The sequence below is a fragment of the Chiloscyllium plagiosum genome, unplaced genomic scaffold (genome assembly GCF_037043375.1).
Source record: "Chiloscyllium plagiosum isolate Xiang-an unplaced genomic scaffold, Cpla_swu_hap1 HiC_scaffold_27, whole genome shotgun sequence".
Taxonomy (NCBI): Eukaryota; Metazoa; Chordata; class Chondrichthyes; order Orectolobiformes; family Hemiscylliidae; genus Chiloscyllium; species Chiloscyllium plagiosum.
Window position 1 is genome coordinate 36,146,381 of NW_028270165.1, and position 20,533 is coordinate 36,166,913.

Below are 20,533 nucleotides of genomic sequence, written 5' to 3' on the forward strand. Positions count from 1 at the left end.
CCAATGGGAAAAAAAGGGGTCGAGCCACAATATGTTTTCCCCGTGGTTCGACATTTTATTGCTTTTGCATTTTGTCTCGCTGCTCAACCTTTGTGTGTCTTTTACCCTTGTTGAGAGAGTCTCCCCGTGAGCTGACTATGGGCAGCGCTTTAACCAGTCACACAGACTGAAGAAACATTACACTATTCGCAGGAGGGAGTGACTGTACACGTTTCCTGAGTGTGATCACACTTTCAATTGTTTATCGGAAACACAGAGCCAAAAAGTCACCAGAACTGCGGAGAAGTTGTGGAAATGTGGGGACTGAGGGAAGGGATTCCATTCCCTGTGGGCACTGGAGATTCATCAGCTCAGTCGCAGTGCGGAGAGGCCGTTCTTCAAAAAATTATTACAACATTATTTCCCATTGACAAAAACACATTCAGGCTGCCTGATTACCTTGAACTGAAACAAGTGCCCTGTCATAATATCTTTGATAATAGCTTTGAACATTTTCCCCATTACATATGTTAAGTTAAATGGTCTGCAGTTTCCTGTTCTCGGTCTCCCTTTTTGAAGAAAGGATTTTTCCAATCTAAAGAAACCATCCCTGAAACTAATGAGGTTTGGAAAATTAAAACCAATACATTAACTATTACGGGGAGAATGCGGGTAAGTAGAGTTGAAATGCCCATCAGCCATGATTGAATGGCGGAGTGGACTCGATGGGCCGAATGGCCTTACTTCCACTCCTATGTCTTATGGTCTTATTTCACTCGCTAATTTCTCTTTAACAGTCTAGGATGAATTCCTTCAAATACCCGGGACTTATCAGCTTGTAGTTCCAACAGTTTACTCAGTACTAATTCCTTGGTGATTGTAATTTTCTTCAGTTCCTCCCTCCCTTTCAATTCCTGATTTCCAACTAGTTCCAGGGTGTTATTTGTATCCTCTCGAGTGAAGTCAGATTCAAACTCTTTTCAATTCATGTGCCATCTCTTTATCCTCCGTTACTGAATCCCCAGACTCATTTTGTTAACTTTTTTTAAGAAAAGCTGACAAAACTTTCCAACCTGTTTTTATAATTCTTTTAGCTAACTTTCTAACCCTAATTGCCGTGCTACTGCCTGCATTATTTCTGATATTTTGCCACAGATCTCAACTCGAGCATCAACTTGTCTGCGTATTCTATTGAACTGACCTTGATTAAGTGTTGCAAAACACACAAGGGCAAATCTTTCCTCTCCAGAAAGTCTTAGTACTTAACATGATAAAATTCACTTTGAAATATTGTTCATCCAAATTTTACCAAGCACATACTACAGATTCAACATCCCACAATGACACCCAGTTTTGTTATGATCTTTAATTCTGAAGAGAAATTTGAATACCCAGTGATTAACTGGGAGAACTCTTCATTAAGTATTCACATTTTTAAACAAATAAAAATTACCAATTAATTGGAGTCTTGATCGTTCATTCACTTTCTGGGAATAGTCCAAGGGATGCAACATCTCTCTAGGATTCACTTGAATCCTTCTCAGGATTCCAAGTATTCCTGGTAATTGTATGTGGGAAAAGATCTGCCACCCTGGCAACCCACAATAGGCCCACAAAAGCAAAATTGGCCAAACTGTACCAAAACACCCAGAATGTCTTAGCAGGGACCAAGCAGGCTGACAAGCAAAACTAGACAACACTTGCAGACAAGGGAATACCTGTACACCTCAAGCACCCACTAACAATGACAGAGTACCACAGCTATCCCAAAGCCCTGAGGGCAGTTTCACAACCCAGCAATACCAAAACCACACAAAGGACAGGTCAGACAGAGAGGCACCAGCAAGAGCATTGCTCCCAGGACAGGACAATGGAAGCACCTCACCGCTTCAGAGGAGACATTAGCACCTACCTGCGAAGAGGAATGGAAGCTCCTGATCCATCGATACTGTCAGAATGTTGCTTTGTGTAGAGAATTAGGACATTCCTCTGATAACTGTTTTCCGATTAGCATCATTGTAACTAGATTACTCCATTTCCAGCAGCAACATTTCACTGCCACCCAGAGAATTGGATATGAGGTTGCTTTACTATCCAAAGCCATCCTGTCCCTACAACGTGCCCCTGCCCTGAACCCCACCAACCTGCTTCCACTCACTCTGACCACTATTACGGATGAACACAACTGTTTAGACCTTGTCCAGCAGGTCGTTGCCCCATGCCCTGACCTCTCTGAAACACCTCTAGACAACTCTGACCTCATATTCTATACATATGGCTCATCCTTCAGGCCCTCAGACCAGTGCACACTGGCAGGATGTGCCCTCTGCACTCCTTTCACAGTTCTAGAGTCAGCTGCACTGCCAAATGGCACATCTGCACAAGCTGCAGAGCTGTTTGCACTCACTAGGGCTGATGTCATTGCTAAAGAACACACAGCAAACATTTATCCTGACTCCAGATATGCCGGAGTCATCCACGATTTTGGCACATTCTGGAAACAGAGAGGCTTCGTCACGTCAGCAGGGAGGCCACTACAACATGCTACGCTAATTTCTGATCTCCTGGAAGCAGCCCTGTTACCCTCAGCCCTAGCAATTATCAAATGCTGTGCCCATACCTCAGCCACTGACCCGGTCACCCTCGGGAAGGCCTCAGCTGACACAGCAGCCCGGAAGTTGCACTGCACCCCACCATCTACATCCTGCAGGCTCCCAGAATAGCACAGGCCCCAGTATTCCCTGACCCCATGGAGGCTGTGCAAGCTACCCAAGAAACTGCTCCACAGCAGGAAAAGGACAGTTGGGCCTGCATTGGGGCCACACAATCTCCTTCCCTCAACCTGCTAATACACCCTGATGGCCACATCATTTGCCCAAGTGCCCACCTACACACACTGGCCCTAGCAGCCCACAGCATTGGCCATACAGGCAAGAGGGGCATGATACACACTGTAACGCAGTCCTGGTATGCACCAGGATTCACTGCCGCTGCCCAAGACCTGCTGTCACAGTGCCTCATCTGCCTGCAGAACAATGCAGGGAAGCCAGTTGCCAAGTACCTGCCAGTTCCTGAGGGGCCTTTCAGCCTCTTACAGATTGACTTCACACACATGCCCCAAAAACAGGGTTACAAGTACATCGTGGTCATCAGAGACATGTTCTCCAAATGGGTCGAAGCATTTCCCACAAGAAAGGATGATACATGTATGGTAGTAAAATGCCTCCTAAAGGATGTCATCCCCAGATTTGGAGTTCCCAGTAGCATAACGACGGAGAGGGGGACTCACTCACGGCTTAGCTCGTGACCGGCATTAGCGAGGCACTAGGGATACCACAGCGACACCCCATCCCCAACCAACCCGTTGTCAGGCATGGTCGAGCGGATGAATGGCATCCTGAAGACCACACTGACTAAAACCACCCAGAAAACAGGACTGACCTGGTCAGACACCTTGCCACTTGCCCTCTATGCTACACATGCGCAGCCAAACTGAACAGCTGTGCTCACCCCTTTTCAAGTACTTATGGGGCAGCCTATGCCCACTGCCACCAGACCCCTGACACTCACCACAGACACAACCCTGCTTCTGACACAAGAGGCCCCACTAGAGTATGTCCAGGCCCTAAGCAGGAGCATTAGTGCTCACACAACCAGGTCAGGGCTGCATTGCCCACACCCCAATCATTGAGGAGAAAGTGAGGTCTGCAGATGCTGGAGATCAGAGCTGAAAATGTGTTGCTGGAAAAACGCAGCAGGTCAGGCAGCATCCAGGGAACAGGAGAATCGACATTTCGGGCATAAGCCCTTCTCCACCCCAATCATTGCCCATTCATCTGTTCTGACCTGGGGACTATGTCATGATCAAATCACTAGAAAAAGATTCTCTCTCCCCTCGGTGGAAAGGTCTGTACCTGATCCTGATGACAACTCGGACTGCTGTGAAACCGGAAGGATGGCCCGAATGGACACATACCACCCGCTGCAAGAGGGCTCCACAACCTCTGAACAGGGACCACACAGAGGAAGGCACCACTCCGAACACAGAGGATGAATCCAGCTGCTCGCGGCAGCCATCACCATCTGATCTGTCTGACCATCACACTGTGGCTTGCTGGTAAACAGGCCCAAGGGGCAGCACATTTCATAATCCACTGTGATTTGCAGGCCAACACCTTCCTCAAAATGGCTCATGGGTATGCGATTTAATCAGACCCGCTGCTGGGTCTGCACTAGGTCCCTGTCCACTCTCACGGGGGGTATTTCCTTAGCCTCAATCCCCTTAAATATCTCTGACATGGTGGAATGGTGCCTGGAGCCAGACAGGTCCCCTGAAGTTACCACACTCAAAATACCACCATCAATGACCAAATATGGGGACAACAGTCCAGTCCGCTGGAGGTCTGCAGGTTACCACCTGGAAAAATATAAAGGGTGCTTTTACCCGGCCTACAACCTCTCCCATGAGCCGTTAGCCCTGACCATTGCTGACACTAACACACACGGGCCACCTGCAGGTTCCATCTGTTTGAAACACACACAGCCATCTGGATGAGAGGCTGACTGGAGCCGGTGCACTGACTCCCTGCTCCTAACTCCCGCAGCACGCCGATCCGCTGCAGAAGGCAGCATTTTAAACCGACAGGTCCTCAACAGGATCACCCAGAATACCACCTTCCTCACCAGCTGGACAGGGACCCAGACACTCCATCTCCAGACCGACAACGGCACCTATTTTATCTGTGGCCACAAAGCCTACTGCTGTCCTGGACAGGGAGCTACAATGTTGGGTATGCGGTACCATTAATTTTTCACTCCCAGTCCCCTCCTTTCCCAAAGCCCATGCCAGGCAGCAGACGAGCCCTCGCTGCCATTGAAGCAGCTCTCTACCTGATGTCACCCCACTCTGCACCCTTACAGTTACAGGTAGAAGCCCACAAACTCGCTGTCACAGTACAGGAGGTGGCAAACTCCACAGCAGACGTATTCGCCCAGCTGAATGTGGAGGCTGTTGCCATCTGTACTGTGACTCTGCAGAACACGATAGCCCTGGACTACCTACTCGCTGTGAAAGAGCGCAGAGCCTGACTGCAGGGACTGATAGCCCTCATCACTATCATTGCCAGGCTTAGAGTGCTAGCCATGGCTATCCGACTGTGCTGTTCACACCTGTTACCCTCTGTCCCCCTCACCACTCAGCTAGCACAGATCCACTGGGAGAACATCGCTGCCCCTAAAATAGCCTCTCCTGGACCAGACTCGGACACAGAGAGCTATCTGTCTGATACCGAGACCCCCACCCGACAATTCCCCTGGCTCCGGCTACATTGCCCCTTCTCGTCCCTCCCCTGAGCAAAACAAAAAGAAAAGGGGGGGAAATTGTGGAAAAAGATCTGCCACTCTGCCAACCCACAATAGGCCCACAAAAGCAAAATTGGCCAAACTATACCTTAAACACCCAGAATGCCCATGCAGGCTCGCAAGCCAAACCTGACAGCACACACGGACAAAGGAATGCACTTCAACCTCACTACAATGACAGAGCACCAAAGGTATCTCAAAGCCCCAAGGACAGTTTCACAACCCAACAATACCAAAGCCACACAAAGAGCAGGTCAGACAGAGAGGCACCAGCAAGGACTTGCTTCCAGAACAAGAAATGGAAGCACCTCACCACTTCAGAGGAGAAGTTAACACCTACCTGTGAAGAGGAATGGAACCATCGATAGTCAGGATGTTACACTGTGTGAAGGAACAGGACATTCATCCAATAACTGTTTTCCAATTAGCATCCTTGTAACTAGATTACTCCATTCCCAGATACATTGTATATTCCCCATTTCTTAATCAGCCTTATTGTACAGCATTATTATAAAAACTGGTCTCATCCTCAGCTCTTAGAAGAGAAATTCTGATCTACCTGTACAGACTGTCAATTCTGTGTCAGCCTAGTCAGTTTCTCTTCCAGTGACATTGCTTGTAATAAAGTGTTTGTCAATTTCACTTTGAATTGTGCTTTGTGATCTCTAACTTATTGGGCAAATTTCTCCGACATGCTATAACAGGGTGACCAGAACTGTACTCAGTACTCTGAAAGTGGTCTTACCAACATGATGTCCCAACTCCGATACACAACGTTGTGAACAATGAAGGCAAGTGTACTGAACGCCTCTTAACCACCCTGTCTACCAATGATGCAACTTTCACAAAACAATGTACCTGAAACCCACCATGTCTCTGTTCTACAACGCAACCCAGGGCCCTATCATTAACTATACAAATCCTGCCCTTCCTTGTTTTAGCAAAATGCAACCCCTCGCTTTTATCCATACCTCTCTCAGACACATGCTCTCTCTAAGACACTCACACCCTCTCACAGGCTTCTCCTCCATCACACTCACACTTCAAGCATGCACACACGCAAACAGACACACGCGCTCTCATGCACACACTCTCTCTCATGTGCACACACTCTCTCTCATGTACACACAGGTCTATGGGGTGAATTTGCATTTGCAGATACATTCAATTTTGATCAAAAAGCACACAATCTGCAGGCAGTTGATACATGTAATATTTATAAATTCCTACTTTGGAAATAGAACCAAGATTGGGATACAGACAGACTCAAACCTCACACATTTCATTATTGTCTGAACTGAGATGAAACCTATTTATATAAAACCTTAAGTCATCTCGAGAATCTGACTTCAAAGACTTTCTGGGATTTACACATTAATGAACTAAAATTTGCAACCTATTCTAAAAGACAAAAGACTTCACAACAATCTAGGTTTGTTCAATATATCCGATCAGTTGCACTATACTGTGATCTTTTGCTATAAATTCTGCCTTATGATCCTGTTCCACAGCTTCCTGATGACGGAGCAGCGCTCCGAAAGCTCGTGGTTCCAAATAAAGCACTATAGCCTGATGTGTGATTTTTTTAACTTGATCCAACCCAGTCCATCTCTGGCTCCTCCACATCATTTCTAGTGAAGGCAGCCCACACCTCCCGGTGCTGCCAGTAAACCTTACAATGCTGATGAAATGACGCAATACCTGCACTCATGAAAAATTTACAATTTTTAATGATACTAGCTACTCATTCACTGCTCCATCTGATACATGACATTGGAAACTCAGCGCAGGAGGCTGAAACGAAGGAGCAGCTTTAAACTAAAAACCTCTTGGAGCTCAAAGCTTTCAATGAGAGTCTGAACCCTGCAGTAAGTTCAGGTAACCTTTATCAAGACCCAACTTTATTACAGCTTCAGATTTCCCCAGCAAAAAGGCGTAGAAAAAGTAGCTTATTTTTTTAAAAACAGATCAAGGTCAAAGAGTACACAGTCCCCCCACCCTCCACTTTCTTTACTATTAGTCAGCACCAAGTTATCCCTTTGTAATTGGATCCTTGGTACAGCCTTAACCCGTAGGAAGTATTGCCTCACTCAGCAATTTCAACCCAGACCCTGTATCCAAGTGAGTTTCTCCCTGTTCATTTCTGCAGGTGGGGGAGTCAACCACACTGCTCTGGGTCTGGAGTCACATGTAGGCCACCCGGGTAAAGGATGCAGCTGGGACAACTGAGTGAATCCTTTCCCACACGGCAGTTTCCTTTCCTAAAAAGGGCATGAGTGATTCAGATGGGGGATCTCACGCCCCCGCCCCCAAAAATGGTTTCATCGTTAGATTCCGAACTCCAGAATTCTGACCAAATTCCAATTCCGCCATCTGCCACGACGGGATTCAAACCCAGGGGTTCAGTCGATAATGGGACTCTGCCATTCCTCCTTCAATCCCCCTGCCATGGCACGTGAACTCGCTGGTGCCTCTGCAGGTGGGAAGAGCGGGTGAATCCCTTCCCACACTGAGAGCAGGTGAATGGCCACTCCCCAGTGTGGACCCGCTGGTGGGCCAGCAGGGTGGAGGCCTGTGTAAAGCCCTTCCCACACTCAGGGCAGCTGAAGGGTCTCTCCCCCATGTGGACCCGCTAGTGCTTCAGTCTGTCGGATGAATTGCTGAAGGCTTTCCCGCACTCGGGGCAGGTGAAGGGCCTCTCCCCGGTGTGGACCCGCCGGTGGGTCAGCAAGGTGGAGGCATGGGTAAAGGCCTTCCCGCACTCGGGGCAGCTGAAGGGCCTCTCCCCCGTGTGGACCCGCTGGTGCCTCAGCAGGTTGGAGGAATTGCTAAATACCTTCCCACACTCAGGGCAGCTGAAGGGCCTCTCCCCAGTGTGGCCCCGCTGATGCCTCAGCAGGGCTGAGGAATTGCTGAAGGCCTTCCTGCACTTGGTGCAAAGGAACGGCCTCTCCCCGGTGTGGACCTGCCGGTGGGTCAGCAGACTGGAGGCCTGGGTAAAGCCCTTCCTGCATTCGGGACAGCTGAAGGGTCTCTCCCCCGTGTGGACCCATTGGTGCTTCAGCAGATCAGAGGAATTGCTGAAGGCCTTACCGCACTCTGTGCAGGGGAACGGCCTCTCCCCGGTGTGAGTGCGCCGATGAGTCTCCAGGGCAGACGGGAAATGGAAACGTTTCCCACAGTCACCACACTTACATGGTTTCTCTACGGAGCGGGATCGCTCAGGCTTTTCCATGGCCAAAACTACGCACAAAAATGTGTAGAGCCCCTCCCTGCCGTGAATCCCTCTTTCCAGGCTGTATAACTATTTCTGGCTCCACACTGTGCACTGCAACAGTACAGTCTCTCATCCAGTCCCACTGATTCTGAAAACATACAGAAACAGGAACCAAAAAGCTTTGCTCCTTCTCACAGAATCACAGTCGAAAGTTGTTGCATTCCCAATGGATTGAGTGACTGTCAGACATTGACATCAAAGTGAGGACTGCAGACACTGGACACTCAGTGTCGAAAAGTGCGCGCTGGAAAAGCGCAGCAGGTCAGGCAGCATCCGAGGAGCAGAAGAGTCGATGTTTCAAGCATAAGCCCTTTTATCTGTTGAGTTTGAAACTTCCAAATTCAGATCTTCAAATAATCTGTAAAAAGAGATTACAAAAATCATCACTGTCAGGGCAGGGTAGAAATTCAGAACAAGCAACTCTACTTTCTGCAGAACGTTCTTTTCTTTTGTTACTCCACAAAATTGAAAGCATCATCCCACTCTCTCTCTTCTCTCCCCCTCTGTTCTCACTCCGCGCTAATTCTCCTGAAGGTGCTGATTCAGGATCTTACAGGGGCAGAAAAGGAAAAATGTCAAGTCTGACATCTCTCTGAATTTTGGATAACTCCACCTGAAAGTTGATATCTTTTCCAATATTGGAATACTGCTGAGACTGAACAGGTCTGATTTTGGGAAACAAATACTGTGTCAATTCAGGGCGAACCTGCAATGCAGCTTCTTGACGAACAATGAGACACGAAATGGTTAACATCCCCAGGAAGGGGGAGAAAAGGAGACATCAAGGTATTACACCGACACCAGAGAGAAAGTTAACATGCCGATCAGGTATCCAGAAACAATCTAGGCCCGTTTGCCAGCACTTGGCCCATTTTCCTTTAACCCCTTCCTATTCATATACCCATCCAGATACCTTTTAAATGTTGTGATTGCACCAGCCTCCACCACTTCCTCTGGCAGCTCATTCCTTACACACACCGCCCTCTGAATGAAAAAGTTGCCCCTTACGTGCCTTTTAAACCTTCCCTTCACCCTGAACCTATTACCCTTACATTCTGGAGTATCCCATCTCAAGGAAAAGACCTTGACTATTTACCCCATCCATGCCTCTCATGATTTTATCAACTTCAGCCTCCAGCGCGCAAGGGGAAACAGCCTCAGTCTGCTTGGCCTCTCCATTTCACTCAAACCCCCCAACCCTGGCAACATCCTTGTAAATCTTTTCTGAACCCTTTCAAGTTTCACAACATCCTTCTGATAGGACTGAGACCAGAACTGCACACAACATTCCAAAAGTGGCTATGGTTCTGCTGAACAATGGCAATTTAATTCCAAAATATTAATTTCTTCATGAGAAGGGAATAATTGGCAATGTAGCTGTAAGAGGCCGCTTGCGGAAGAGTGAAGAACTGAGTGAGAGAACTTTCCATTAAAATGGAGAGGAACAGAGGTGATTCTGTGACTGGGAACTTTAATCTAAAGCAAGGAAATTACAATGGCAGAGGCACAAACAGGCCACAACAAATGAAGGAACATTATTGAAAGAAATGACAAACATTTAAAGAGCACCTGGAGGAACTGCAACAGTTGTCCATTCCTGTCTGAAAAAATAAAACACAGAAGGTGGCACAGCCACGGCTAACAAGGGACATGATGGATAGGACTAGATCCAAAGGAGTGGCGTACAAATTGGCTAAAAATAAAGTAGCAGATCTGAAGACTGGGAGCAGTTCAGGTTTCAACAAAAGGATTGGTCAAAAGGGGAAAATGGGGTATGTGAAGAGGAAAAAAAAAATTAGAGAAAACAATAACAGGCAAAGTTCTCATGTGGAACAAAGAGATGGCAGACCAATTAACCACATATGTTGCTTCTATCATAAAACACAGGTAACATCCCATGCTAGGGTTGAGGGATTTGAGCTATACGGAGAAGTTAAACATGCTGGCGGTTTTCCGTGGAGAGTCGGACGCTGAGGGGTGACCTTATAAAGGTTTTAAAATGATGAGGTGCACGGATAGAATAAATAGACCAAGTCTTCTCCCTGGGGTGGAGTAGTTGATAACTCTAGAACATAGGTTTAGGGTGAGAGGGGAAAGATTTAAAGGAGATGTAAGCGGCATTTTTTTCATGCAGAGAGTGGTAAGTGTATGGAATGAGCTGCTGGAGGAAGTGGAGGAGGCTAGTGCAATTGCAACATTTAAAAGGCATCTGGATGGGTATATGAATAGGAAGGGTTCGGAGGGATATGGGCTGGGTGCTGGCTCAAGTTATCCCTCCTCCTGCATTGAATTTCAAATCCATCTTCATCATGTCTTTCCTCCACTCCTGGCGTTCTCTTTTCTCCTGTCTACAAACTGAAAATAACATCAACACATCAATACTCTCCTGGTCACTGCGGTCTTGGAAGTACCCAGTTTCTGTTCCAGCTCCACAAATGATCAGATTCATTCACCTCAAATTCACAGTCCGCCTTCGTGTCATTCTAGATGTCTCTCTCCCTCCCACTCCCTTTTCCTGTTTTAAGACCACACAGACCAAGCTCAGGGCCAGGTCTCTCAGAGTGAAATGAGGAAATTCTAGTTGAATGACACCAACTGTCACTTCTCACCCGGAAATGACAGCTGATGGTGCCCTCACCAAGATGGCCGCCCGCGCTCCCCGCCCCAAGTCAACATGCGCCTTATCCTTACAAAGATGGCGCCCTGTTACCCGGGCAACACGAGAGCTCCTTCGGTGGTGAAGTGGGCCTGGGGAGGTTTTATTCACGGCCTGAGGCCTCCCCCTAGGAGTTTATAAACTCCCCAGTCTCCCTCCTCCCGCGGGTCCCAATCCTACCCTGTCTCCTCTCCCCGGGATGTTCCTGAAACCTGGTCCTTTCTGAAGGAGGATCACCGGACCCGCAACGCCTCCTCGATTTCTCCCGACACGAGCTGCCGGACCTGCTCAGCTTTTCCAGCGGCTCCTGTTCTTATTCCTTCAGCCGCCGGCGCCATTCCTCTCCCACACTCAGCGCACGCATGCGCACTACCAGGGCCCCATGGAGAGGTTTCTGGATCGCATGGGATCATGGGAATTGAAGGCGCCATTATTGTCATGAAATCCAGTATCCCATATGCCTTCTGAACTGTCCTATTCACGTGTTAATGAAGTACACGTCAGGGGCAAATCTTTCATCGATTTTAGGTTTATACATTGAGTGGAACACTACAGGTGTTTAACTCTAAACTCTAGTTCCAATTCAGTGTCAGTATAATCGCTCTTTATCTGTTCTCAAATAAGCACCGAATCAATGCTCTCCAACTGACCCTTCTTAACGTTCATTTTCTTTAGTTTGCAGATTCCAACCCTCTGTTTCAATAATTTATTAAAATCTACTTCTAGTACATGGGCGTCGCTGGCTGGCCAGCATTTGGTTCTCCTTGAGAATGTGGTGGTGAGATGCCTTCTTGAACTGTTGCAGTCCACATTCTGTACGGTGACCCACAATGTCTTGAGGGAAGGAATTCCAGGATTTAGACCAGTGACACTGAAGGAACAGTAATACATTTCCAAGTCAGGATGGTGAGTGGCTTGGAGGGGTACTTGCAGGAGGTTATGTTCCCATGTATCTGTTTTCCTGGTCCTTCTAGATGGAAGTGGTTGAGAGTTTGAAAGGCAATTTGTAAGGCGCTTTGGTAAAGTTTTGCAGTGCATCTTGTAGATACTACACATTACTGCTTCTGAACAGTGGATATGGTACCAATCAAGCAGGGAACATTGACCTGGATGGTATGAAGCGTTTCAAATACTGTTGAAGCTGCAACCCCATCCAAGCTAGTTGGCAGTATTCCATTACACTGCTGACTTGTGGCTTGTAGAAGTTGGAACACGTTTTGGAGAGTCAGGAGGTGAGTTACTCACTGCAGTATTTCTGGCCTCTGACCTGCTCTTGTAGCCACTGTGTATATATGGTTCATCTAGTTGAGTTTCTGTTCAATGGTAAACCCCAAGGATGTTGATCATGGGGTATTTAGTGACAATAACATTGTTGATATCACAGGTCAGTGGTCAGATTATCTCTTTTGGGGATGAGTCATTGTGTGACATTTACGTGGCATTCATGCTTCTTGCCACTCATCAGCCCATTGGATATGGTTAAGATCTTGTAGCATTTCAAACTGAACTGCTTCAGTTTGTGAGGAGTTGTTTATAGTGCTGAACATCTGCAATTATTGTGACATCTCCACTTCTGAACTTATGATGGAGGAAGGTCATTGATGAAGATGGTTCGGCCTATGAACTCCTGCAGAGTTGTCCTGAAGCTGAGATGACTGACCTCCACAAACCATAGCCATCTTTCCATTTGCTAGGTATGACTTAACAATTAAGACATACAAAACTAATTAAAGGAATAGGTATGAGACAGCCCTCCTCAGGGTGTCTCCAGGGCAGGTTTTTCTGTTCTCGAAACAATCTGATAAATGTTGACATTCATCAGCCTTTTGATCTTGGCAGTTTCCTTTCTCTCCAACATTTGTTTCACGTTAGCAAGTTGAATTCTTCTGCATTTTTCAGGAAAATGTTTTACAGAAGGTAACATTCTTAATATCTGTGTAATATTCTGTGGGAAAACTGTCCATAGTCCACCAGTTGGAGAAAATTTCTCTGAAAAGGTTTGTCAAATGCCCTGCTTCCACAAGACCCAGTGTTCCCAAAGTTGAAGTACTTTTAATAGCCCCTTTATATTTTCCAGAATTCCCATGATAGGAGACATGTGCCACTTGTACCCACCACAAATCTCCTGAAACTGGGTGCGCTACAAATGTCCAGCAGGAAGATTATTAGTAAAAAGGTCTGGTTTCAATCACAGAGTTATAGACATCTAGAGACACACTGCACGGAAACAGATCCTTTGGTTCAACTCATCCATGCTGACCAGATGTCCCAAGCTGACCCAGTCCCAAGTTCCAGCCTTTGGCCCATATCCCTCCCAGATGCCTTTTAAATATTGTAATTGTACCCATCTCCACTACTTCCCTGGCAGCTTGTTCCACACACACACACACACCACCCTCTGCATAAAAAAATTGCCCTTAAGGTCACTTATTCCCTTCTTGCTACCCACAGCATCTCCTCTCTGTTCCCCACCACCCTCAGCACCCCCTGTCCATCCACACCGCCTCCTGTTCATTCCCACCCTGCCACCCACAATGCCCCATGTCCATTTCCCTCTCCCCACCCTCTGCCCACCCATCCATCCTCTCTCTCTCCCCTCACCCTCCACTCTCCATTTCTCTCTGTTCCCTGTCTATTCTCTCTCTCCACCAATTCTCTGCTGCCCATTCTTCCACCGCCCCCACCCTCTCCTTGCCACTCATTCTCTCTCTCCACCCACCTCTGCCCCCATCCATTCTCTGACTCTCCTCACATTCTGCACCCCACACCATTCTCTCTTCTGCCCCCCCCCCCCCCCCAACACTCTACCCCCACATTCTCCCTCTCAGACCCTTCCCCCCATTCTCTGGGTCCCCCACGCTCAGCCCCGCGGGCTTTTCTCTCCCCCCCAAGTCCTTCTCCTCTCCCTCACCCTCTGCTCCCCCGTCCATTCTCTCTCTCTGTTCTCCGCAGCTCCACCCAGCCCCCGTCCATTCTCTCTCTATTCTCCACAGCCCCCGTCCATTCTCTTTCTGTTCTCCCCAGCCCCACCCTCTAGCCCCCATCAATGAGAGGAGGGAATCTGGTTGGTGGTAGGGAGGAGGAGGAGCTAGAAAGATAGGGAGCTTATTTGAAATTGAGTTCCCCAATGTTGAGTCCTCCCAACTCTATGCAGCCCGGGCGGAAGATGGGATGTTACTCCTCCAATTCGCAGTTTGATTCCTTGTGGTAAGGGAGGAGGCCAAAGATGGTTATGTCAGAAAGGGAGTGGGAAGGGGAATTAAAATGGCTGGTGACTGAGAGGTCCAGTCAGCCTCTGCGGGCCCAGGTACGATGCTCGGTGAACTGTTCCCCAAGTCTCCCCGATGTAGAGAAGTCCACAATTGGCAAACACATGGCAAATGCAGTACCACAATGTAAAATTATAGCCTCTGCTGTGAAAAAAAAGCAGAAAGGAGGAGTATTGTTTAAATGGTAATGTCTTGGGATGTGGAGCAAGTGAGGACTGCAGATGCTGGAGATCAGAGTCGAAAAGTGAGGACTGAAGGTGCTGGAAAAGCACAGCAGGTCAGGCAGCATCCAAGGAGGAGAGTTGACGTTTTGGGCATGAGCCCTTCATCAGGAATGATGTGTGAATGTACAAAGGGGGCTCAGCGTCATTCCACACCAGTCAGTACCAGTTGTCAGACAGGTGCAGCAAGCAATCAGCAAGGCAAGTGCTATGTTAACAAGATGAATTGAGTTCAGAAGTGGGGATGTCTTCCTGCAGTTAGGGGGTCATTGAATGTATTCAGGGCTGAGTTCGTCTGATTTTTGAACAACAAAGAAGTGGATGTTCAAGGGGGAAGGCAAGGAAATGGTTTTAGAACAGTTTCAGTCCAACTAGTCCATGCTGACTATGTTCTCAAACTAAATTAGTCCCAGCTGCCTGTGTTTGGCCCTAATCCCTCCAAACATTTCCTATTCATGTACTTGTCCAAATTTCTTTGAAACGTTGTTACATTTCCTGCATCCTTCCTCTGGACATTTATTCCACACACAAACCACGCTCTGTGTTTTTTTTAAAAAAACTGGTGCCCCTCATGTCTTTTTAAAATCTTTCTCCACTCACCGTCAAACTTTGCTCCCCAATCTTGAAACCACCCCAGAGAAAGAAGACCCACCGTTCACTTCATCTATATCTTTCATGATTTTATAAACCTCTATAAGGTCACCTCGCAACCTGCTGTGCTCCAGTGAAAAAGTCCCAGCCGATCCACTTAGATGTAGTTAGATTCATATCCAGTTATGATCTGTTCAATGCTGGTGCAGGCTCCAAAGACCAAATGGCCGACTTCTGTTCCCAGTTCTCTTACTGTGTCCAGGACAGCAAGAGACTATAAGACATAGGAGCAGAAAGTAGGCCATTCAGCCCATCAAGGCTGCTCATACCATTCAATTGTGGCTCATAGGTTTCTCAATCCCATTCTCTTGCTTTCTCTCCATAACCCTCGATCCCCTTGGTACTCAAGAACAAATGTCTCAGTCTTAAATGTACTCAGTGACCTCGCCTCTGCAACCTTCTGTGGCAATGAATTCCATAGATTCACCACTATCTGGCTGAAGTGTTTTATGTTTATCTATGTTCTAAAAGGCCTTCTCTTTACTCTGAGGCTGTGCCCTCGGGTCCGAGTCTCTCCTACCAACGGAAACATCTTCCCAACATCCACTGTGTCCAGGCCATTCAGTATTCTGTGTGTTTCAATTAGATCTCTCCTGAGTGTGGGCCTGTTAGTCAGCATGAAGCAGACCCTTCAGGATGAGGTACACCAGGGATTAGGTTTGGCAAATGGAAAGTGAGTATGTGGGATGGAGATTTTCAGCTTCTAGGGAATAAGAGAGGAAAGAGAGTTCATTATAAATTAGAATTGTTCAGGTGGGCCAAGGAGTGGCAGATGGAGTTTAATTTAGAGAAATGAGAGGTGCTGCATTTTGCAGCTGTATAAGACATTGTTTAGGCCACTTTTGGAATACTGTGTTCAGTTCTGGTCTCCCTGCTATAGCAAAGAGGTTGTGAAACTTTGGAAGTGGTTGGAGAAGATTTACAAGGCTGTTGCCATGCTTGTGACCTACAGTGAGAGGCTGAAGAGGCCAGGGATATTTTCCCTGGAGAATTGGAGGTTATGGGGGTGATCTTATAGATGTTTCTGAGGAGAATGGATAGGGTAAATACCCAAGCACTTTTTCCCAGGGTAGGGGAGTCCAAAACTCGAGGGCATATGTTTGAGGTGAGAGGGGAATGATTTAAAAGGGACGTGACCAGCAAGATTTTCATGCAGAGGATGGTGCATGTGTGTAACAAACTACCAGATAATGACAACATTTAAAAGGCATCTGGATAGGAACATGAATAGGAAGGATTTAGAGGGATATGGGCCAAATGCGACGAGGTTAATTTAGGATATTTGGTTGGCATGACAAGCTGGGCCGAAGGGTCTGTTTCCATGCTTTATAACTCTAATCAGCTTTGTTGAAAGCAGAAGAGTCAGAGCACTTTCAGAGCAGCTTTCAAAGATGTTTTGCCCTTACTGGGAGCAATAGACAATAGGTGCAGGAGTAGGCCATTCTGCCCATTGAGCCTGCACCACCATTCAATATGATCATGGCTGATCATCCTTAATCAGTATCCTGTTCCTGCCTCATCTCCATAACCCTTGTTTCCACTATCCTTGAGAGCTCTATCCAACTCTTTCTTAAATGAATCCAGAGACTGGGCCTCCACTGCCCTCTGGGGCAGAGCATTCCACACAGCCACCACTCTCTGGGTGAAGAAGTTTCTCCTCATCTCTGTCCTAAATGGCCTACCCCTTATTTTTAACCTGTGTCCTCTGGTTCGGCACTCACCCATCAGCGGAAACATGTTTCCTGCCTCTAGAGTGTCCAATCCTTTAATAATCTTATATGTCTCAATCAGATCCCCTCTCAGTCTTCTAAACTCAAGGGTATACAAGCCCAGTCGCTCCAGTCTTTCAGCGTAAGGTAGTCCCGCCATTCCAGGAATTGACCTCGTGAACCTATGCTGCACTCCCTCAATAGCCAGAATGTCTTTCCTCAAATTTGGAGACCAGAACTGCACACAATACTCCAGGTGTGGTCTCACCAGGGCTCTGTACAGCTGCAGAAGAACCTCTTTGCTTCTATACTCAATCCCTCTTGTTATGAAGGCCAGCATGCTATTAGCCTTCTTCATTATCTGCTGTGCCTGCGTGCTTACCTTCATTGACTGGTGTACAAGAACACCCAGATCTCTTTGTACTGCCCCTTTACCTAAATTGATTCCATTTAGGTAGTAATATGCCTTCCTGTTCTTGCCACCAAAGTGGATAACCATACATTTATCCACATTAAACTGAATCTGCCATGAATCTGACCACTCACCTCACCTGTTCAGGTCACCCTGTAATCTCCTAACATCCTCCTCATATTTCACTCTGCCATCCAGCTTAGTATCATCAGCAAATTTGCTAATGTTATTACTAATACCATCTTCTATATCATTAATATATATTGTAAAAAGCTGCGGTCCCAGCACTGATCCCTGCGGTACCCCACTGGTCACTGCCTGCCATTCTGAAATGGAGCCGTTTATCACTACTCTTTGTTTCCTATCAGCCAACCAACTTTCAATCCAAGTTAGTACTTTGCCCCCAATACCATGCGCCCTAATTTTGCTCACTAACCTCCTATGTGGGACTTTATCCAAAGCTTTTTGAAAGTCCAGGTACACTACATCTACTGGATCTCCCTCGTCCATCTTCAGAGTTACATCCTCAAAAAATTCCAGAAGATTAGTCAAGCATGATTTCCCCTTCATAAATCCATGCTGATTCTGACCTATCCTGTTACTTCTATCCAGCTGTGTCGTAATTTCATCCTTTATAATAGACTCCAGCATCTTTCCCACCACTGAGGTCAGACTAACTGGTCTATAATTTACTACTTTCTCTCCCCACCTTTCTTAAAAAATGGTACAACATTAGCCACCCTCCAATCCGCAGGAACTGATCCCGAATCTATCGAATTCTGGAAAATAATCAGCAACGCATCCACGATTTCTCGAGCCACCTCCTTAAGTACCCTGAGATGTGGACCATCAGGCCCCGGGGACTTATCAATCTTCAGACCTAACAGTCTCTCCAACACCAAATTATGGCAAATATAAATTCGCTTAAGTTCAGGTCCTTCAGCCACTGTTACCTCAGGGAGACTGCTTGTGTCTTCCCCAGTGAACATAGATCTGAAGTACCAATTCAATTCTTCTGCCATTTTTTCATTCCCCGTAATATATTCCCCTGTTTCTGTCTTCAAGGGCCCAATTTTAGTCTTAACCATTTTTTTGCCTTTCACATACCTAAAAAAGCTTTTACTATCCTCCTTTATGTTTTTGGCCAGTTTACCTTCGTACCTCATTTTTTCTCTGTGTATTTCCTTCTTAGTTATCCTCTGTTGTTCTTTAAAAGCTTCCCAGTCCTCCATTTTCCCACTTATCTTTGCTATTGTTATACTTTTTCTCTTTTAACTTTATATGTTTCTTAACTTCCCTCATCAGCCATGGACACCCATGCCTCCTCCTGGGATCTGTCTTCCTTTTTGGAATGAACTGATCCTGCATCTTCTGCATTATACACAGAAATATCTGTCATTGTTCCTCCACTGTCATCCCTGCACCATTGAACTTTGGCCAGCTCCTCCCTCATAGCTCCATAGTTCCCTTTATTCAACAGAAATATTGTCACTTCCGATTGTACCCTCTCCTTCTCAAATTGCAGATTGAAGATTATTGTATTATGGTCACTACTTCCCAATGGCTCCTTCACTTCGAGGTCCCTGATCAATTCTGGTTCATTGCACAGAACAAGTTACAGTGAAATCTTTAATTTGTGGGACAGCAACTGAGTGAATGAGTACATCCAGAATTTTAGTGGAAAGTGGGAATTCATTGCACTGTGGGGATGAAGTGCTTTAAGGTTTACCGGCAGTAAGTACAGTGTGCTGAGTGGGGAGCTGAGTGAAGGGTTAGGTGGGTTCTTGTTTTAAACTGCTCATTTCTTTCAGCCTCCAGCATTGTATTTCCACTGCTGTACATCAGAAGAAGTGAATTAGTCACTGTTATCATTAGAAACCTTACGGTTTTCAATACCTCATTGTTTCCTGAGCATTTTAAAGTTTACTGACAGCAGCGGGGTTTAGGCCGTATTCACTGGAAACGATTAAGCAGACAAATAACACACATACGAGAGGGCAGGGTGGGACTTGTCTTTTGATTTGGTGGAAGGTGGGTGGTTCTGCGCGCTGTGATCCGGGGCAAACGCGATTGCAGTAAATCATTCAATCTCTACAGTGTGGAAGTAGGCCATTCAACCCCTCTGAAGAGCATGCCATCCCGACCCACGCCCACCAGCTCCCTGCCCTGTCTAGTAGTTTCTGCTGGAGGATGAGAATCGGCCATAAAATTAGGGGGAGTAGATTTAAGGTAGAGATGAGGAGGAGCTGTTTTTCCCGGAGAGTAGTTAATCTGTGAAGGGTGAGGGTGGATTGGCCATGCTACATTGCCCCACATGGTCCAGGGATGTACAGATTAGGGTGGATTCGCCATGTTAAATTACCCATAGTGCCCAGGTATGGGCAGGTGAGGTCTATTCGGGGGGTAAATATCGGGCAGGAGGGGAAGGGGAATGGATGTGGGTGGGTTACCCTTCGGAGGGTCGGTGTGGTCTCATTGGGCCGGTGACCTGCTTCTACATTGTGCGGATTCTCTGAAGGGAAAGGATTTTCGCAAACTGTGCAGGGCAGTGCGGGCCGTCAATCCGGAGCAGGCGCAGTGCGGAGCCGCCGTTCGCCCCGCCCCTTCGTCACGTCACGCCCCGACTCGCAGGCCGTCACTCGACACTTGCTCCTCCCACTGGCCCGACCGCGCTCCGCGTCTGTACCTGCCTCTCGCTCCACCCAGTCGCCCCGCCCCTGACCCCGATCGTCGCTCCGCCCCCCTCCCCTTCCTCTGTCTCCCTCCGCCGCCTCGACACATCGATGACGTCACAACGCGGAAGTGGCTCTGCTCGGCTCAGAGTAAAACCCTTTCGCTGGGCAACTCTTCAATCTGAGAGGGAGAAAATCTGTTCACTGGTAGCAACTGGAGTGAATCCAGGCGCAGACTCTGCAAACTTCGGTATGTGTCTTAATTGCCCGGGTGAGGAGGGACAGAAGGATAGGGTGGGGCTGTTTCCCCAGCCCCCGCCAGAATC

General features: G+C 47.3%; 1 pseudogene; it reads right to left on the reverse strand.

The window, feature by feature from the left end:
• Nucleotides 1-7,200: 7,200 nt before the first annotated feature.
• The window catches only part of LOC148143606 (uncharacterized), a 42,208-nt pseudogene continuing 28,875 nt past the window's right edge, over nt 7,201-20,533 (reverse strand).